This window comes from Tenrec ecaudatus, chromosome 2 (genome assembly GCF_050624435.1).
Source record: "Tenrec ecaudatus isolate mTenEca1 chromosome 2, mTenEca1.hap1, whole genome shotgun sequence".
NCBI lineage: Eukaryota > Metazoa > Chordata > Mammalia > Afrosoricida > Tenrecidae > Tenrec > Tenrec ecaudatus.
In genome coordinates, this window is record NC_134531.1 from 117851822 (window position 1) to 117873234 (window position 21413).

At 41.7% G+C, this 21413-nt stretch overlaps 1 protein-coding gene across 3 annotated transcripts in view; it reads left to right on the forward strand.

Annotated features, from left to right (window-relative positions):
- Window positions 1–21413, forward strand: part of AP3S1 (adaptor related protein complex 3 subunit sigma 1) — a 69652-nt gene that overhangs the window by 5473 nt on the left and 42766 nt on the right. The gene's annotated exons all lie outside the window — the stretch shown is intronic.

A 21413-nucleotide genomic window follows, 5' to 3' on the forward strand; every position in this document is an offset into this window, starting at 1 on the left:
GCACATCTGTACATTCTTTGCCCTAATCATTTTTCCTCTTCTTTTTTTATATTTTATTAGGGACTCATACAACTCTTATCACAATCCATACGTATACATACATCAATTGTATAAAGCACATCCATACATTCCCTGCCCCAATCATTCTCAAAGCATTTGCTCTCCACTTAAGCCCTTTGCATCAGGTCCTCTTTTTTTTTTCCCCTCCCTCCCCTCTCCCCCCTCCCTCATGTGCCCTTGGTAATTTATACATCGTTATTTTGTCATATCTTGCCCTATCCGGAGTCTCCCTTCCCCCCTTCTCTGCTGTCCCTCTCCCAGGGAAGAGGTCACATGTGGATCCTTGTAATCATTTCCCCCTTTCCAACCCACTCACCCTCCACTCTCCCAGCATCGCCCCTCACACCCTTGGTCCTGAAGGTATCATCTACCCTGGATTCCCTGTGCCTCCATCCCTCATATGTACCAGTGTACAGCCTCTGCTCTATCCAGCCCTGCAAGGTAGAATTCGGATCATGGTAGTTGGGGGGAGGAAGCATCCAGGATCTGGGGGAAAGCTGTGTTCTTCATCGGTATTACCTCGCACCCTAATTAACCCATCTCCTCTCCTAAACCCCTCTATGAGGGGATCTCCAGTGGCCGACACTTGGGCCTTGGGTCTCCACTCTGCACTTCCCCCTTCATTTAATATGGTATACACATATATACACATACATACACACACTTATATCGTTTTGTTTTTTTTTTGCATGATGCCTTATACCTGGTCCCTTGCCACCTCGTGATCGCACTGGCCGGTGTGCTTCTTCCTTGTGGGCTTTTTGCTTCTGAGTTAGATGGCCGCTTGTTCACCTTCAAGCCTTTAAGACCCCAGACACTATCTTTTTTGATAGCCGGGCACCATCAGCTTTCTTCACCACATTTGCTTATGCACCCATTTGTCTTCAGCGATCCTATCATGGAGGTGTGCAGTCAATGATATGATTTTTTGTTCTTTGATGCCTGGTAACTGATCCCTTCGGGACCACTTGATCACACAGGCTGGTGTGTTCTTCCATGTGGACTTTGTTGCTTCTGAGCTAGATGGCCGCTTGTTTATCTTCAAGCCTTTAAGACCCCAGCCACTATCTCTTTTGATAGCCGGGCACCATCAGCTTTCTTCACCACATTTACTTGTTCACCCACTTTGGCTCCAGCCGTTGTGTCGGGAGAGTGAGCATCATAGAGTTCCAATTTAATAAAAGAAAGTATTCATGCATTGAGGGAATGTTTGAGTAGAGGCCCAAGGTCCTTCCGCCACCTTAATATTTAACCTATAAATATAGACACACAGATCTATTTCCCCATCCTCCTATATATATTTGAATATACATGTCTTTGTCTAGACCTCCATAAATGCCCTTTGACTCCTAGCATTTCTTAGGTATATACATACGTGAGAGTGGAGTTTCTGGGTCATGGACTTTTTGCGAAACCTCCAAATTTTGTACCATTTTACATTTCCATAAACAGTGAATGAAGATCTCAATTTCTTTACCTCCCCACCAGTACTGATTTTATATATTTTTAATAATATGGGTGTGAAGCACAGTATCTTGTTTCAGTTTTAATTTGTGTTGTCATCTGGCTGATGATATGGCATATCTTTCCTTGAGGTTATTGGCCATTTGTATAACTTCTTTGGGAGAAATATCTGCTTTGTTCCATTTTAAATCAGTCTGTCTTTCTGTTGTTCAATTATAAGAGTTCTTGTAAATATAAATCAAATAGATGATTTGAAAATCTTTTCTCCCATTTGGTGGATTGTCTTTTTACTTCCTTGATTGTCATTTGTAACACAAAGCTTTTTGATGTTCCAAAATTTATTTTTGTGTGCTTATACTTTTGGTGATATATGTAAGAACACATTGCCGAAGCCACAAAGATTTATGCCTAAACTTCCTTCCAAAATTTTTGTAGTTTTAGATATTCATTAAAGGTAGGTGAGGTGTTCAACTTCATTCTTTTAAATGTGGACATTCATTTGTCTCAGCATCTTTTGCTGAAAAGCTTATTCATTCACCATTGGATTGTTTTGGTACTTTACCCCAACTCCTCCATAATCCAATTTTACTACCATGTTAGAATTGTCAGTCTTTTCAGGTGTCAACATGAGTCAGCTTCCCATGATTTTTTGAAACTTAGGTCTTATCTCCTGCTTAGGTGTTTGTGACTTAAATGAAGTAGTAAAGTCTCTGCCACCAAACTGAGAAACAAGGGAGATTATTGTTGCTAGGTGCCACCATGTGGGGTCTGACTCATAGGAACCCTGTTCTGTTGATATGCAACAGAATGAAACCCTGCCTGGGCCTGGGCAGTCCTCACAACTGTTAGGTTTGAGCCTCTTACTCTACCTGTTGGGTTAACCTGTCTCAGTTAAGGTCCTTATGAGTTGGAGCCCCCCCACCCCCATGGGGCTTGACAGTCACAACAGTAACAGTGTTTCCACACTGTACATGTTTCCACACATGTAGTTGATTTGATGCCTCTGAATTCTAGCCAGTGAGTTCCATATATATGAAAATAAAGCCTCTACTATCAGCAAATTATTCCAACTCAGTGACCCTATTTAATATAGGTTCCCAAATTTATTGGCCTACCAACCCCTTTTCAGAAAAAAAAAAATCAGTGCCCCCTAGCAATGAAAACCTTTGTACCGTAACCCATAACTAAAGAAAAAGTGCACATACCTGCTTTTGTAGCTCCCTTGGATCATTCTGGTATTCCAGTGTGTCCCGCTGCTCTCCCCCCCACCCTGCATATATAGGGTTCCTGAGGTTTCAGATCTCGCCAGAGTAGACAGCCTTATCTTTCTCCTATGGAGTGGCTGGAGGATTTGAACAGCTGACCATAATGCAGCGTCACCAAGGCTTGCCTCCCCCCCTCATCCGTGAGTGCGTGCACGCGCGCGCGCGCGCGCGCACACACACAGTTGCTGTTAATAGTGCTTCAAGGCATTTCCATGAATAGGTAGTTGGGCTTGCGCAACTTTGTCATGGGCTGCCCTGAGTCATTCTTAACACCGTGGCCACATATTTTAACTACTGGCCCTTCTCTGTTTCCCACTGGCATGTTTTAATCACCTGTAATTATCAATGCATCTGGATTAAATGTGTGATCGATTTCAGAATTCCAAAGTTGGTAACAATCTCCAATTTCTTTATGTTATGATACCATTATGTAGTATTATTAGTGTATGTCATGTAATTAAATACAATAGCCTGATTCTGTCGGGTAAAGAGCCCTGGTCAGGCAGTGTTTTAAGTGCTGGGCTGCTGCTAACCGAAGGTGGGCAGTTGGAACTCGCCACCTGTGTTCTCAGGGAGGAAGCGGTGGTATGGTACTCTGGTAACAATTTAAAGACATGCAACCTGGGAAGTACCATAGATATTCGTGTATAAGCAGAGTTTTTCAGCACATTTAATGCATTTTTTGTGTTACAGTTAGGTGCCTCGGCTGATATTTGGGTCAGCTTATACTCAAGTCTACACAGTACTTCTGCTCTGTCTTGTAAGGCTGCTATGGTCAGAATCGACTAGATGCCGGTGGGCTTTATTGGGTGCTTTCTCTGTGCTAATGCACTTTTTATACGTCACAGTAGAAATACTGGAGGATTCGTTTTTAAAGCCATTCAATGAAATATTATGAGGGAATGCTGATAGAGTTACTGTTGTCGCTACCTTCTGTCAACATTAGGCATTAAGAGTGCCCTACCCCAATTTGCTGGTTCTTTATGTACTTAGACTAAAATGACGTAGCCAGGCGTGGGAGAAGCCTGGCAAAAACCATCCATTCAATTTTCTTTTCTTTCTTTTTTTTAAATGAGAAGATGTCTTTAGTTTTCAAAGAAATCCTTTGGTAACAAGGATTTAAAAAAAATCATTTTATTGGGGGCTGGTACAACTCTTAACACAATCCATACATACATCTATTGTGTCAGGCATATTTGTACATTGTTGCCATCATCATTCTCAAAACATTTGGCTTCTACTTGCGCCTTTGGTATCAGCTCCTCATTTCTTCCCATCCCACCTTGTCCCCCTCCCTCATGTACCCTTGATAATTTATAAATTATTATTATTTTGTCATGTCTTAAACTGTATGACATCTCCCTTCACCTACTTTACTGTTGTCTGTTCCCCAGGGAGGGATTATATGTAGATCCTTGTGATTGGTTCCTCCTTTCTATGCCATCTTCCCTAACCCCTCCCGGTATTGCCATTCTCACCACTGGTCCTGAAGGGGTCATCTGTCCTGGATTCCCTGTGTTTCCAGTTTCTATCTGTACCAGTGTACATCCTCTGGTCTAGCTGGATTTATAAGGTAGAATTGGGATCATAATAGTGGGGGGAAGGAAGCATTTAAGAAGAAGAGGAAAGTTGTATGTTTCATCGTTGTTACACTGCACCCTGACTGGCTTGTATCCTTCTGCTTGCTCGTTTCCTCCTGCGACCCTCTGTAAGGGGATGTCCAGTTGCCTGCAGATGGGCTTTGGGTCCCCACTCCGAGCTCCCTCTCGTTCAGAATGATATGATTTTTTGTTCTTTGATGCCTGGTAACTGATCCCATCGACACCTCGTGATCACACAGGCTGGTGTGCTTCTTCTATGTGGGCTTTGTTGCTTCTGAGCTAGATGGCCGCTTGTTTATCTTCAAACCTTTAAGACTTCAGACACTATATCTTTTGAAAGGTGGGCACCATCAGCTTTCTTAACCACATTTGCTTATGTACCTGCTTTGTCTTCAGCAATCATGTCCAGAAGATGAGCATCATGGAATGCCAATTTAATAGAACAAAGTGTTCTTGCATTTAGGAGGTACTTGAGTGGAGGCCCAATGTCCATCTGCTACCTTAATACTAAACCTATAAATATATGCACTTAGATCTATTTCCCCATCCTCATATATAAATATATTTGCATATGCACATGCCTGTATTTATGCCTCTATAAATGTCCTTTGCCACCTAGTTCTTTACTCTGTTTCCTTTTACTTTCCTTTTGTCCCACTATCATGCTCAGCCTTCATTTGAGTTACAGTAATTCCACTCGGTTATATGACATTGCCCTTGATCAATCCTTATCAGGCCTCTCACACCCCCCTACCACAATTTTGTATCCTTGTTTCCTTGTCCCTGGGGTTGTTAACAGCACTTCCTTTCCTCCACCTCCCCATCTTTTCTTGTCCCCCCTTGAAACCATAGGTCCCATTGTTTTCTCCTCCAGATAATAATATGCACGAAAAGAAGACAGAGCAAAACAAAGCAACAAGAACAACAAACCAATGACACGAAAAAGAAAAGCCTACAAATAGTTCAAGATCTGTTTGTTGACTTTTAGGAGTGTTTTCTGGTCAAGTGTGCTGAGGTGCCACACTCTGGTCCCAAAGTCTATTTTGGATTTCCTCAGGACTTTGTTGCTCTGTTGCCCTTGCTGTTCTGTTGCACACCCTTAGTGTTTTGCCTCAGAGAGGTGAGGGTCACATCTGGCGCAATTCCCAAATTATGTCTCCAGAGTTGTCCCCTGTAGGGTTATGGGTCAGTGAGGGATGCCCTGTCATAGTAGGGCCGGCCATATGGTCTCTCTGTTCATTGTCTACTCTGAGTGGGGATATTGTTCTCAAGGCTCTGTGGGCCAGAATGTGTTCCACCTTCTTCCTCCCTCTTCATTTGCTCCCATGCACTCTGATCAGACATGTCCTTCTCACTGAACTGTAACTTCAGTGTTGTCCTTTGAATTAAATATTTCGGGGGGAGGGGCGGCTGTCCACCTAGCTGGGATTGGGGCCAGCCCCTCAGACCTCTCTATGGGAGTCTTGCTTCATGCTAGTATGTTGCATTCACATTTTGGAGCAAAGGGTTGAAGTCTGGTTCCTCTTTCCCTGTGGAGATAAACAATACTCTCCCCTTGGGTGAGTCACTGCCCTGCTCCCCTGTTCCCCATTTCTTTCTTTTTTAGCCCCTCCTTTTTAGTTGGCTACCATATGTATCCCTGGATTTGGTCTGGCCCCTGCCATACTACCTGTACCTCACTCCTTTAATGTTTGTATACAGTAGCTTTTTCCCTATGTCCTTTTTGCCTTTTTTAAAAAGCTTACCTTAGCGGACTCTTGTTGTACTTGCCCTTTAGTGCTTGGCTTACTTCACTTAGCATAATTTCCTCCAGTTCTTCCCATGCGGAGATGTGCTTTGTGTGTTCATCACTATTTTTAGTGATGCATAATATTCCATTGTATGTATATATGTATCACAATTTTTTAATCCATTTGTCTGTTGATGGAAATTTGGGTTGTTTCCATCTCCTTGCAAATGTGAACTCTGCCGCAATGAACATTGGAGCACAGATGTCTGGCCGTGGTTTGTTTCTTGCCTCTTCTGGGTATATGCCCACGAGGGGGATTGCTGGGTCGTATGGTAGCTCAATTTCCATCTGTTTTAGATATTCCCATAGTGGTCGTACATACATACAAGTCCACCAGTAGTGGATGAGAGTTCCTGCCTCCCCACAGCCCCTCAACACTTGTTGCTTTCTGATTTTTTGAATTGGGCTACCTTAAGGGTGTTAGGTGGTACCTCATTGTTGTTTTAATTTGCATTTTTCCTATGGCTAAAGATCAGGAACATGTTCTCATGTTTGTTGGCCATTCGGATTTCTGCCCCTGTGAAACTTCTGTTCAAGTCCTTTGACCACCTCTTAAGTGGGCAATTAGTTTTTTTCTTTTTAGAAGCTAGCAGAGTATTGTAGATTTTAGTAATAAGGCCTTTGTCTGATGTGTCTTTCCTAAAGATGTTTTCCCAGTCAGTGAGCTCTCTTATTACTCTCTTGGTGAATTCTTTCGTTGTACGCAGGTGTTTTATCTTCAGTAGACCCCACTTGTTAGTTTGTGACTCCTCTGTGTTTGTGTCCTTCCCCATATCTGATAGCCTATGTATTCCCTGCGCCAAAGTTCTCAGGTTTATCCCAGTTCCCTCATCGATGGCCCTAATAGTTTGGGCTTTTACCTCAAGGTCTGTGATCCACCTTGAGTTTATTCATGTGCACGGAGTGAGATAAGGGTCTTGCTTCATTTTTCTGCAGGTAGATAACCATTTTTTTCAAGCACTACTTGTTGAGGAAGGCATCTGCTTCGCATTTGATATTTTGGGGACCCTCATCAAAGATCATTTGTCTGTATGCTGATGATTTTAATTCTGCGGTTTCAGTTCTTTTCCATTCATCTGAGTATCTGTCATTCTACTAATACCATGCGGTTTTGACCACTGTGGCTGTATAATATGTGTTAAAGTCAGGTAAAGCAAGTCCTCCCACTGTGTCCTTCTTCTTGAGGAGTTCTCTGCTCATTTGGGACTTCTTCCCTCTCCATATGAAGTTGGCAATCGGTTTTTTCATTTCTTTGAAGAAAGATGAGGATGGCATTAAACTTATATAGTGCCTTAGGCAGAACTGACATCATTACTATATTGAGTTTTCCAATCCACGAGCATGGGATATTCTTCCATATGTTGAGGTCAGTTTTGGTTTCTTCTAATAGTGTTCTGTAGTTTTCCTCATATCGATCTTTTGTTCTTTTTAGTCAGGTATATATCCCTAGATATTTCCATTTGTGCTTGGCTATTGTGAAGGGTACCACCTTTTTGATCTCCTTTTCTGTGGTCTTATCAGATGTATAGACTTCTGTTGATTGATTTTGTATCCTGCCAGTCTGCCATATTCCTCTATTGCTTCCAGTGCTTCCCTTGTGGAGCTTTTGGAATTTTCCATATATAAAATCATATCATCTGCAAATAATGATAGTTTCATCTCTTCCTTCCGTAGGTGAATATCTTTGATGTCTTTTCTTTGCCTATGGTGTTAGCTAAAACCTCCACTATGATGTTAAATAAGAGTGGGGACAAGGGACATCCTTGTCTGGTCCCCTTTGGTCTTTTCTCCATTGACTACCACGCTGGCTGTTTGTTTTTCATATATAGCGAGTATTATCTTGAGGAATTTTCCTTCCATTCTTACCTTCTTGAGTGTCTTAAACAGGAATGGGTGTTGGATGTTGTCAAACACTTTTTCCACATCTATCGATATCTTCTTGTGGTTCTTAGTTTTTTTTATGTCTATGTGACGAATGACACTAATCCACTTTCTTTTTTTAAAAAAACAACTAATCCACTTTCATATGTTGAATATCCCTGCATCCCTGGTATGAATCCCACTTGGTCATGGTGAATTATTTGTTTTTTATACTTTTTATTCTATTGGCCAGTATTTTATTAAGGACTGAACGTGTCAGTATTCATTACGGATATTGGTCTGTACTTCTCGATTCTTGTGGGATTGCATGCCCATGTTTGGTGTCAGAGATATTAACAGCTTCATAGAAGGAGATCAGGAATTTGCCGTCTTTTTCTATGTTCTAGAAGAGTTTGTGTAGGATTGGTATCACCTCTTCCCTGAATGCTTGGTAGAATTCTCCTGTGAAGCCATCTGGTCCAGAGGATTTTTCTGTTGGTAATCCCTTGCTAACCTTGTCTATTTCTACTATTGCTATGGGCCTGTTGAGATTCTTGAAGTCCATTGGGGATAGTCTAGGGAGGGATTGTTTTTCCAAGAATTTTTCCGTGTATTCCAAATTATTGAATTCTTTGGAGTACAGTCCTTCATAGTACTGTGTAATTATCCTTTTTATTTCATTAGGGTCCATTTTAATGGTCCCCTCTTTCATCCCTCATCCTTGCTATTGAAATTTGTTTCCTCCTTTCTTTGGTTAGGTTTGCCAGCAGTCTCTTGATTGTGTTTCTCCTTTCAAAGAATCAATTTTTAGTAGCTTTAATTTTTCCATAGTTTTCTTATTTTCCCTCTCCTGAATCTCAGCCCTGATTTTTATTATTTCTTTTCTTTTGCTATTAATAGGATTGTCCTGTTGGCTTTGCTCTAGTTGTTGTAAATTTTGTGCCAGCTTATCAGTCATAAGTCACCCTTCATTTTTCGACCTGCTCCGTTTCTGACCTGGGCCGGTTCACCCCTCCTTAGGCAACCTGGTGGCCCCCCGCTCCCGGGAGGTCACCATATTGATGCCGAACTTAGTGCGGACACCCGATCGGCATAGCGCACTGCAGCCCAGAACTCCTGGACTCAAGCGATCCTCCAGCCTCAGCCTCCCGAGTAGCTGGGACTATAGGCGCGCGCCACCACGCCCATTCACCCTTCATTTTTCATGTGTGCATATATTGCTATGAAACTGATAACTGCCTTTGTCGTGTCTTACAAGTTTGGTATGTTGTGTTTTCATTCTTTTTGGTTTCTAGAAATTTCCTACTTTCATCTCTCCTCTGGGCCAGTACACACCCCTTTGCAATAGAGAGTTATTCATCTTCCAGGTGTTTGCTCTTACTTTCTTCATCTTCCTTTTGTTGATTTCCAGCCTTATAGCACAGTGGTCAGAGAGGTTTGTATGATATCAATGTGATTAAATTTATGCAGATTCACCTTACGCCCCAGTCATGTGCTCTATCTTCGAATATGTGCCATGTGCGCTTGAAAAGAATGTGAATTTTCTTGTATTTCGTTGAAAAGCTCTGTAAATATCAGGTCAAATTGTCTCATTGTAGTGGTTAGATCTCTATTCTCCTTGCTGAGTTTCTGTCCCTGTGAGCTATCTTTATCAGAGAGCAGTGTATTGGAGTCACCTACTATAATTGCTGTGGCTGTGATTTCTTTGTTCATCTTTTGGCGTGTTTGGTTGACGTGTTCAGCGGGTTTCTCATTCAGGGAATATGTTTAAAAAGCTTAGCGATTCCTTGTCTACTGTTTCCTGGAGCATTATATAGAGTCCCTCCTTATCTCTTTTTGTGGTTTGCAGTTTGAGGTCAATTTTATCCGAGATTAGGATTGCAACGACTGCTTTCCTTGAATTCCTCTTTGCTTGGTATGCCTTTCTCCAGTCTTTGATTCTCAGCCCAGTCTTGTCCATAGTTTTCAGATGTGTCTCCTGTAGGAAGCAGATTGATCGGTTGTGTTTTCTAAGCTAGTATGCTTGCCCTCAGTCTTTTAATGCCTGTGTTCATTGCATTGATATTCAGGGTTATTATCTCCATCTGTGGACTCTGTGATATCATCTTATAGCTTTTGTGTTTTCCTACCTTCCTTTTTTATCAGTCTGCTGTGCATGAGTATGTGCGGGTTTCATTCCTTACTTCTTTCTACCTTTAAGCCAATGCTATCTTGGGGGCTGATTTCTCTTTGGAGGTCTTTTATTTATGCTTGGTGAGTGCTGTTATTCTTCCCATATTGGATCAGCAAGGATCTTTTGTAGGGTTGGGTTTCTTCTAACGTATTTTTTGAGTTTTTTCTTCTCTGGGAAGACTCTTACTTCTCCACCTATCTTGATTATCTTGGAATAGCTTACTCCACTCTCTCCTCTTCATAGTTTCTGCTGATAGGTCTGAGCATATTCTTATTTGGGATCCTTTATATGTAATTACTTGTTTTTCGTAGCTGCTGTCATCATTTTCCCCTTTTCCTCAGAGTTGGATAGTTTATTATATGCCTTGGTGACTACTTGGGATTCAGTCTAGCTTGTGTCCTTCCAGCCTCCTGAATGGTTGCCTGGTTTTCGTTCATTAAGCCGGGGAAATTTTTCTCCAACAATTCTCTCACTATTTTTGCAGTTGATTTCTTTTCTGTGTCTTCCTCCAGTAATCCAATTATTCTGATGTTGCTACTCTTCCTAGCATCAGACATAGCACTTAGGTTTTCTTCAGCTTCTCTGATGATCTATTTTTCCCCCTCTGATGATCTTATTAGATTTTTGCTTGCATTTCTTAAAGTCTGCTTGGCTGTCCTCTAGGTCACTGGTGCAGTACTCTCCCTCCTCCAGTCGATTGGCAACATCTATGAGTCTGCTGCTGGCTTTTGTTATCTCGTCCCTAAACTCTTATATTTTCTTTTGGTGTATATCTCCTGTATCCCTTTTTTTCTGTATGGTTTCCCTCATATTCTGTATGATTCCAAGCAGCATTCTGAAAATTGTTTTCTGTGGCATATCAATATCTGCTTCTTCTTTGCAAGTTAGGTTCAGGACATCTTCTGCCATTACCTTTTGTTTCTCCTGATTTTTTGTTGCTGTAGTTGAGGCTGATTGCTGTTTGCGTTGCATTGTTTTAGAAGAGCCAGGTGTCTTTTCCCCCGGAAGTGAAGAGCATTGGTTCTCTGTGGGAGACTCATAGGAATGCTTCTTCAAACTGCCTGCAGGTACTTTCATTAATGAATTGGCCTAACATTTTGTCCTCCTGTGTCCTCTTTCCGTCGTCAACCAGTATCCTGATATTTGGAGGGTAAGTGATGTACTGGGTGATCTCACAAGAACTCGTGATGGTCTCGCCACAAAATCTTGGGGCAATGCAGAGTGCGTCAGGGGGTGCCCACTGCAATGGGAATGCCGGAGAAGACTTGTGGATTTCTTGCTGTGGTGTCGAGTTCCGTGAATAGTGGGCGGAATTGCCCTGGTCAGGTAGATCGCTGGGTAGGTCGGGCAGAGGTTCCCGCAGCAGTGTTGAATGTTGGCGAGTGTTGCCTGAGCTGCTTTAGGCCATGTGAGGCACTACGGCAGGCAGGAGGAAGGTCCTTTACTTATGTGCGACCACAGAGGAAGGACAGTATCTCCTCCAGCTACGCAGGCAAGATTTCGACGCAAGAAGGTGGGTGGGATTTTCCCAATCACATGTTAAGCCCTGCAGAGGTCAGGCAGGTGGAATTTCCCGGGAAGAAGATGGACGGGATTTCCCCAGGAAGAAGTTGGGCAGGATATCCCCTGGTGAAGGGTAGAGGACTCCCAGCTAGGTGGAGGGCAGGCGTAAATGCCCTAGGCTAAGGAGAGTGGTCTGGAGGTCTGCAGTGGCGTGTGAGAGAAAAGGGAAAAATGAAAAGAATAAAAGCAAAACCTAACCCACTGGGACTGTGGGATGATGAGAGAAGAGAGGGAAACAAAAGTAACAATGTAGCTGAGCCTTGATCCCTCACCGTGGGCCTAGAAGGGTTTAAGCCCTGCTCCGAGGCAGTGCACTCTGTGGCTCTGTTGAGGTAGAGCCCCTGCACCAGCTCCAATTGGTCCCTGCTCTGGCTGAGACAGTGGCAGGGCTAAGGTCAAACCCAAGCTGGCCTCCACTGTGGTAAGGCAACAGCCCCAGCTCCTCCAAACCTAGTGGATTTGTGTCTACTTATCTTTATGAGCTCCTCCTGTGACCCAGCCGCAGTGTGGACTTTCCCTCTTAGCAACTCTCCTGCGCTGATTTCTGCGTGGTCCGTATGGCATGTTTTACTCAGTCACCATGTTCCTGGAAGTCCTCCCCATTCGATTTTCTCTATGCACTGAACGGCTAAGTGCAGGGTGAATAGTTATAATTCTGCAACTTCTCTGAGGGAGGAAAATTAGGTTGTCTGCTTCCATAAAGTTATACAAAGTTTTGGAAACCCTATTTAGAGTCCCTTTGAATCTCAAATAGCTCTATGATGTGGGTAATTTTCTTTACTGCATTAGTTTTTTGTTTTTTTTTCATACTTGGTGACTCTAAGGTTAAGGGCTTGGCTGTTAACCCAGAGGTTGACAACTTGAACATACAGTGACTCCACAGGAGAAGGATTGGTACTATACTCCCTAAAGATTGTAGCCTAAGAAAAGCTCTGTCCTATGGGGTTACTACTATGAGTTGCAATAGAGTCAGTAGTACACAACAGAATCAACACCAAAGCTTCCATTGCTCTACAGCATTAGTCTTCAGACTTTTTTGTTTTAATACAGAATGACTTAGTTATCATTCCTCATAATTGTTATTCTCTTGTGGGGGACCAGCCTCCAAAACTGAATGGGTACTAAGGGGCAGTTGTATAATTGAGGGGTAAATTAAAGAAACATCAGATAGGCATTCAAAGGCGCACCTCTTCCAGGATGACCAGAACCAGAGAGAGGGTCAACTATATTCTCTCATAAGCGTACATAATCCTAGCCATGCAAACCACATTATACATATATGTAATAGGAAGGGGTTGTAGTAGAAGCATATATGTAACAGGAAGGGGATGAGTTAGGGGTGTGCAAGTGACAGGAAGGTATATATAGAGTTAAGATGGCAACTTAACCTTGGTCGTCTCTGAGCTGGCTTGACGTTAAGTGTCTCTGAGCTCTTCTCCTGGGGAACAATCTATGATCTGTATCAGAAGGGAGTGAGCCCTACTTAGAGTGGGACAGAAAATAGGGTCTGATTGTCTAATGGCAGACAACCTTCAGGCAAATAGCTTTCAAGTAGTTAACCATCAAGAGTATATTAGTAGCAAACCAAGAGTAGTAGGATAGGCATGGGAAGCAAGCTTGAGGCAGGACCCATGGTTCAAGAGGGACTTGGGAAAGGAGGAGGCCGGGGAATGGAGTGGTGAGACAACAACGCCATACACAGGGAATTAAAATCAACAATGAGGAGGACGTAGAGATCCTGGGGGATGGGGTGGTGGTGGTATTGGGGCAACAGCAATATAGGTGAAAGGAATTACTAAGGGGCAGCAGAAGAGCGAGTATGATTGTGGGGCAGGAGGAAGGTAAAAGGAAATGGGAAAGATCTAGGAAGCAACGCTTTGTATAGTGGTATAAATATAGGTGTGTACATATGTAAATACATTAATTCATAAAAAGAGGTATTGGCCTATGTACATATTTATATGGTAACATTGGGCTTCTGCTCAATCCCTGCCTCGACCCAGGAACTCTTTGTTCTAATAACTTGCCGTTCTGTGATAGTTATCCTCCGGGCCAGAGCACTGAAGACAAAGCAGGAGCATAAGCAAAAGTAATGAAGAAAGCAGATGACGCCTGGCTACCAAAAGATATAGATAACGTCTTGAATTAAACAAGCGGCTGTCTAGTAGAGAAGCAGCAAGCCCACATGAAAGAAGCACACCAGTCTGTGCCATCATGAGGTGTCAGAAGGCCACAAACAAAAAACATTGTTGAGAACGAGGCGGGGGGTGGTGGTCAGAGAAAACCCATCTATAGACAATGGAACATCCCCTCATAGAAGGGTCACAAGGAAGGGATGAGTCAACCAGAGCATAGTACAGCACCAATGAAACACACAACATTCCTCTGGTTCCTTGAGGCTTCCTCACACCCTATTATAATGGCCCCAGTTTTGCTCTTCACTGTTGGCTAGGCCAGAGCATGTGCACTGGTACAGATATAAGAGCTCAGGTCACAGAGAATACAGGAACAAGAATGGGAGTAGTGATACCAGGAGGGCAGGGGGAAGGTAAGTAGAGGGAGGAAGGGGGAACCGATTGCAATGATTCACACACACACACACACACACACACACACACGCGACTAACAACAGAAACTATAGTCGATATAAGACATGAAAATAATAATATTTATATTTTATGAAGGGGTCACGAGGGGTGGGGAAGAGGAGCTGATACCAAGGACTCAATAGATAGTAAATGTTTAGAAAATAATGATGGTTTAAGAAATGATGATAATATATGTACAAATATGCTTGATACAATTGCTGTATGGATTGTTATGAGAGGTAAGAGCCCCCAATAAAATGATCTTTTAATAAAAAAAATTTTTTAGAGTATATAGAGGGGGCCATGGGGGATAACTTGTACTTAGGAGAATATGACTGGGATACATCTCCAGCTCATGTATCATGAAGGCATCCTCTACCAGAAGAATCCGCCTCCCAGACTCCTTAAATATGAGCACAGAGAATTGTTTTGCATACACTCATTCCAAGTTCTCAGTTTCCCACATTTCCTGCTTTTCAGCTTTCATGCTTTTTACTCAGTTTTTCCTGATGTCTTTCAACCTGATTGAAAGGTTATTTTATCCAAGCTCACACTCATTCTTACCTATTCTCTATATTTCTTCTGAAGTCTATATATTTTTAGGAATTTCCCAGATATATTTTCCTTCATATTGAAGATGATTTATTTGGCTGCTGAAAATAATTGCACCCTTGACTTCTTATATTGTTATTTGTACTGTTCTTGTGTGGAGGGACTGGCCTTTAACTTTTATTGTAAAGACATTGATTTCTTTTTGGAATATAAAACAGGCAAAATTTAAAACACTACAGAAAAAATTAATTATGTGCATTTTGTCTCCTATTACATCATATGTTTTTAGAGAAAACAATCTGCCTTCTTGTTTATTTTGGTCAACCCATGTGCACTAATCCAAGGCATGATTAATGCTTTTTAAGATTAAAGCTTAATACTGTGTATGTCTGGGAGAAGGGGAAAGGAGGAGGACAATACAGTTACTGACTAGAATTTTAATTTTCAAGTATGATACATTAATGAGTACGAGCGAAGCACATAGCAAAAGATAACATTTAATGAATGGGTTAACAGATTTTAATATTTTATTAGACACTTAAAAGTGTTTAAAATAATAAAGGTAGCTGTTTTGTGTAACCCTGTAGTAACCTGTGGACCGATAAAATCATCTCTCTTGCCTTCTGTTACAAAGCTATAACATTAGGAATCTGATCAGCCTGAAGCAAGCTCCAGACTTCTGTATGAAAGCCATTAAAGTGGTTATTAAGGAAAGGAAAATTGTCTTATGTCAGCAGAGATTTGATTTATTTAATCATAGCTGCGACTGTTGGATATTTGATTAAAAATTTAAGACATTCTTTCCTATATTAGTTTACTATTGCTAGTATTCTAAGATTGATGATTCTAGGAAGCAGTCTTTAAGTTATTTTAGAAATTCTTTTCATAGTTAGCATATGAAACAGTTATAATTAGCATTTATAATTTGCTATTTGTTGATCAATAACAGTAAAATACATAAAGAGAATGTTCTTCAAAAGAAAACTTCTTATAAGGACTTTAAACTATCATGAGAATTCTAGAGTTTAGCATCTCTCTAGACCTTCCCCCATAGTAACATCTCACTTTCCCTCTGACCACAGTCTAGAAAGCCTCTCCAGTTTTAAAGACCCATGTGATTAGATTGTGCTGATCCAGAAATTTTGGCATAATGTCCTTATCTGAATCCTAAATTTAATCATAACTGCAACATCCCTTATAGTCATAGATTTTCTCAGGGTTAGGATATTGACATATTGTTATAATACCTTTCTCCTTCTTCAGCACCACCACTAGCCAAGGACCCTCATTTTTTACTTTGTCAATCACTCCCAACTCGATTCTAACTTAGCATTGCTACAGAACAGAGAAGAACTGCCCATGGGAGCAGGATATCTCACCTTTCTCCCAAGGAATGCATGGCAGATTCAAACTGCCAACCTTGAAGTGAGCAGCTCGGTGTGTACCACTATACCACCAGGGATCCTTTACACTCTTTTCTTCAACCTCACTTCTTAAGTACCTGAAAGCACCAAAACTTGAAGCCATTGGGTATTTTATGAATTGCGTTTATTCTTGGATTTCCCTGTTGTCAATATTCAATTTTCTGAGGTCTGCATAGCAATTTACCACTCATTCATCTGCCTTCAAAATTTTATTGTCTTTACACAAAATTTTATTGTCTTTTCCAGTCTCCAGATTCTTGTGGGCTTATGCATATACAAGGGGTTACTCCTCCCCCCAAAATGAAAAAAAAAATAAAAGCTACACTGGGCAGAGCTTTCATAGTAGTACATATCCCACTAGGAGAGCATCAAGCAACTTGCTGAGTTAGTGCACCCAGTGGCATTGCCTGGAAAGTTCTCTCTTGGTCACAGTGAAGTTTTTCATAAAAGCAGATTTTCTGAACTTTGTGTGAGTGTGATGGTAATTTAAGAGAACAGCATGTGGCTATGAAATTGTGTTTCCTACTCTAAAAAATGCTGCAGAAACTTGTGATTTGAACACATCTTAAAAGGTCAGTGCTATAGGAAAAACTCAAGTGTACGAGTGGTTTTCTCGTTTCAACAAAGATGAAATGTTAATTGAAGATAAAACCCATTCTGGATGTCTGTCAACTTCCCAAACAAATGAAAATATCAACGTGTTGTGCATTTGGAGTTTGTTCCACCAGGTCATCAGACTGTTAACCCAGCTTTTTATGTAGATGTTCTGAAAAGATTGCTTAGCAGTGTGCAACAAGTCTGATTTGTGGCAGATGGGACTGATTTTGCAACCACAAAAATACACCTGCTCACATAGCCCTCGCAGTGTGCCAGTTTTAGCAAAAAAAAAAAAAAAAAAGCCTGCCTCTCTTGCTCCATTTACCTTAATCACCTGACCTTGCTTCATGTGACTTCTTTTTATTTCTGCAAATGAAAGGACTGTGATTGGAGATATAGAGGAGATGAGGACAAAAACCAGGGAGGTGCTGTCAGCCTTCTAAACAGCTGAGTTTGAAAAATGTTTCCAAGTGACACAGTATGGAAATTATGCCCTGGTCTGACCCTACCCCCACCAAGGAGAAACCATGAAGGGAGTGCAGCAGAGCAACAAGGGGAGAAAGCAATGAAGTCCCTGAGGAATCCCAAAATTAGACTTTGGGGGACAGGACTTGACACCTCATCAGACTAAATCGGAAAACATTCATAAGGCTCAACAGGCCTAGAACTATTTTTAGGATTTAAAATTTTTTTCATGTCTATCTCTATTAAAATAGACAAGATAAACAATCCCCAGGAGAAAACAGTAGGACCAATGGTTCCAGGGGGATGAGGGGGAGGGGGGAGTAAAGGAAGAAGGAGGGAGCCAACAAATCCGGGAACAAGGGAACAACAATTGATCTAAAATTGATGGCGTGGAGGGCGCTTGATGCCTGATGGGCAGTGTATCTGAGAGGAATTCCTGAGAGCCAAATGAAGGTCGAATGTAATAGAGGGACAGGAGGGAAGTAAAAGGAAATCAAGAACTAGGAGGCAAAAGACATGTATCGAGGTGTAAATACAGGCATGCACACATGTAAATATGTATAATGATAGGGATATCGGCCTAGGTACATATATTTATGTTAAGTAGTAAGGTAGCAGATGAACATTGGGCCTCTACTCAAGTGCTGCCTCACTGCAAGGACACTTTGTTCTCATAACCTGGCATTCTGTGATGCTCACCTTCCCAACACAATCACTGAAGACAAATGGGTTCATAAGCAAATGTGGTGAAGAAAGCAGATGTAGCTATCAAAAGATACAGCATCTGGGGTCTTACAGGCTTGAAAATAAACAAGCAGCCATCCAGCTGAGAAGCAACAAAGCCCACATGGAAGAAGCACTCCAGCCTGTGTGATCACAGGTGCCCACAGGGTCAGGTACCAGGCATCAGAAGATTCAAAACAATCATTTTGATGTGAAAGAGGGGGGCTAGAGTGGAGACCCAAAGCCCACCTGTAGACATTTGGACATCCCCTCAAAGAAGGGTCACAAGGAAGGGACGAGTTAGCCATAGTGCTGTTTAGCACTGATGAAACATACAGCATTTCTCTAGTTCTTTAATGCTTCCCACCCACCCAACTATCATGACTCACATTCTGTCTTACAAATCCAGCTGGACCAGAGCATGTACACTGGTACAGATAAGAGCTGGAAACACTGGGAATCCAGGACGGATAAACCCCTCAGGAACAGTAATAGGAGTAGTGATACCATGAGCATAGAACAACAGAAACTTGGGTGAAGGGAGACAGTGGTGTAAGATATGAAAATAATAATAATTTGTAATTTATCAAGGGTTCACAAGGGTGGTAGGGTAGGGGGCGGGAGGTAAAAAGGAGTAGATACCAAGGACTCAAGTAGACAGAAAGTTTTGAAAAGGATGATGGCAACATGTATAAATATGCATGATACAATGGATATATGGATTGTTATAAGAGCTGTAAGAGCCCCCACTAAAATGATGTATTAAAATTAATTAATGTTTCCAAGAATGGAATTGCAGATTTGACCAAAGTATTAAGTGTAATGGAGAGTACTTTGATGATGATATGGTTTTGTAAAACCATTTAATGCAGGGGTGAGGAATGATTTTCGAGGTTTTTTGGGGCACCCCCCTCATGTGCTCTGTCGCACTCTTACTTTTTCCCCTACGTTCTAAGATTTGTTGCAGTGGTCACACAGAACTCAGACAATAGTCATGATTAAGTGGTTTATTAAGGAACGTAACAAACAGTTGTTCATCAGGACATGTTTCAAAGTCTACTCGGGGATGCTAAAACGCTCAGAGAGCACACCACTGTGCTGTACGCCTCAACCCGAAGGCATTCAGCTCAAGCCAGTGGGTCAGCAAACCCAGCATCCTCAGTTAAGTACCCAGGGATCCCCATTCCATATACCAGCCTCCCGCTCCAAATCACGCAGTCTGCTTGCTTTGTGGGCTAGGAAGTCCTCCACTCTGTTTCATGCTCTAGCTCTTGGTTCGGCTGCTCCTCCTTTGGTACCACACCTGTTTGGTACCACACCTGTCTTCTGGATGTTAGGAAGTTCACTTCATAGAGATCTTGGGGTCTAGAGGATGATATTCACTCCTGGTTCTTGCTGGTAACAAGATTCCCTCCTGCTTCTCAGAGGGCTCATTTGATAACCAGCAGTTGCCCATCACAATGTTTTCTGTTTGCAGTTGCCCACAGGTGAATCCTATCAGTGTTTTCCTCTGCCTTTTTACCCAGACCCATGTAGGAGAAGGTTATGTGGTGGGAGTTAAGGAGATTTTAGCTAGAAAATCCAAATTAAATTAATCACTATCCTCATTAAACTATGCATACACGCACGCCTGAAGAACCACAGGTCAGGCACAGGCCAGCCAGATGCAAGATCCAGAGCAAGGGAGCAAAACACCTGGAAGTGAAAGCAGGTCTAGCTTGCTTTAAAACAACCACACTGCTGTCTGGAGGAACTAACCCTGTGGATTTCCAAGACTAAGTCTTCATGGGAGTGGAAGGCTTCATCTTTCTGCCACAGAGTGGCTGGTGGTTTCAAACTACTGACTTTGGGGTTAGTAGCCTAAGACATAGCTCACTACTATGCCACCAGGGATCCTCGCTTGCTTAGCCAAGCCCAAAATCATGCTGAGACTCACATCCAGATGACTAATAAGCAAGATGTGAAAATTATTGAGCAAGATCATTAATATCACATGCAAGTAGAGTTTTGCTGAAGATGGTTCAACAGTGACTGAAGTGGTGCATTGATAGGGATCTACCTGAAATTTAAATTAGACTCAGAAGAGGACCTGTAAAGTAGTGGTTTATCATGACTGCTGTCTGGCGGACCTTTGTTGAAAGCAGAAAATACTAGGAAGATGCTTTTGTGTTTTATTGACAATGCGAACGCACTCAACTATGTGAATCATAACAAACTGTGGATTATATTGAGAAGAATAGAAATTCCATTGTGCTCATGTGGGGCTGGTTCATAGAACAGGAGGCAATTGTATGACTAGAACAAATAAGATGAGAACCTGGTCAATATGAAGAAGAGCTCAAACTTGCCGTCATGGTTGTAGGAAGGCTTATTAATAGCCTGCAATATGCAGATGACACAACCTTGCTTGCTGAAAGCATAGAAAACTGGAAGCAGTTGAAAATCAAGGATTGCAGTCTTCAGTATGGATTTCAACTCACTGTAAAGAAACCCAAATCCTCACCAATACACTAAGTTTCAACCTCATGATAAACTGAAAAGATTGAAGTTGTCAAAGATTTATTTTGCTTGGATCCACAATCAGTGGTCCACATCTTGGTCACACATGGCACTTTATCATGATTATTTTTATTTGTTATTTCACTTGTTAGTGACAAAGCTGAGAATCTCTTCTTTTTTTCTGGACCGTTTTATGAGGGGGCTTCAGGAAAAATGGAATTAAAAGGTATCTTTTTTTCCCACAAATGTTTTGAAGCTTCTTCATATATCCATTCCTGTGAAATTCCTGTTCATGATTGTTGCTCATTTTTTGTTGTGATATTTGGGAAAGTGACTTTTAAAAAACAAACTAGGTTGTTAATTTCATGGTTGAATTAAATATTTGAGTCTGTTCTGGGTTTTAGGGCATGCTTATGTAAAGGTGAATAAGATGTATAACCTTGAGTTTAATTTGCATTTAGTAAAAGTGATTGTTATTGTGTGCCTTTGGGTTAATTTTGACTCATAACACCCATGTGACAGAAGAAGTGCTCCACAAGGTCTTCCTAGCTGCCTTCATTATGGGAGCAGATTGCCATGTCATTCTTTTGTAGCGCCACTGGGTGAATTAAAATAGACAAACTTTCCAAAGGCAGCCAACTATTTAGCCATAGGCCCCCCACCCAGCTCCTTAATATGGTTAAACATACTTAATTGGAGCTCCAAATCTCTCTCTTCCATTCAAATATAGATTAGCTACATAATAATTTTTAACTTTACCTCTCTGCTTTCTTATTAAACAAGAGACCTT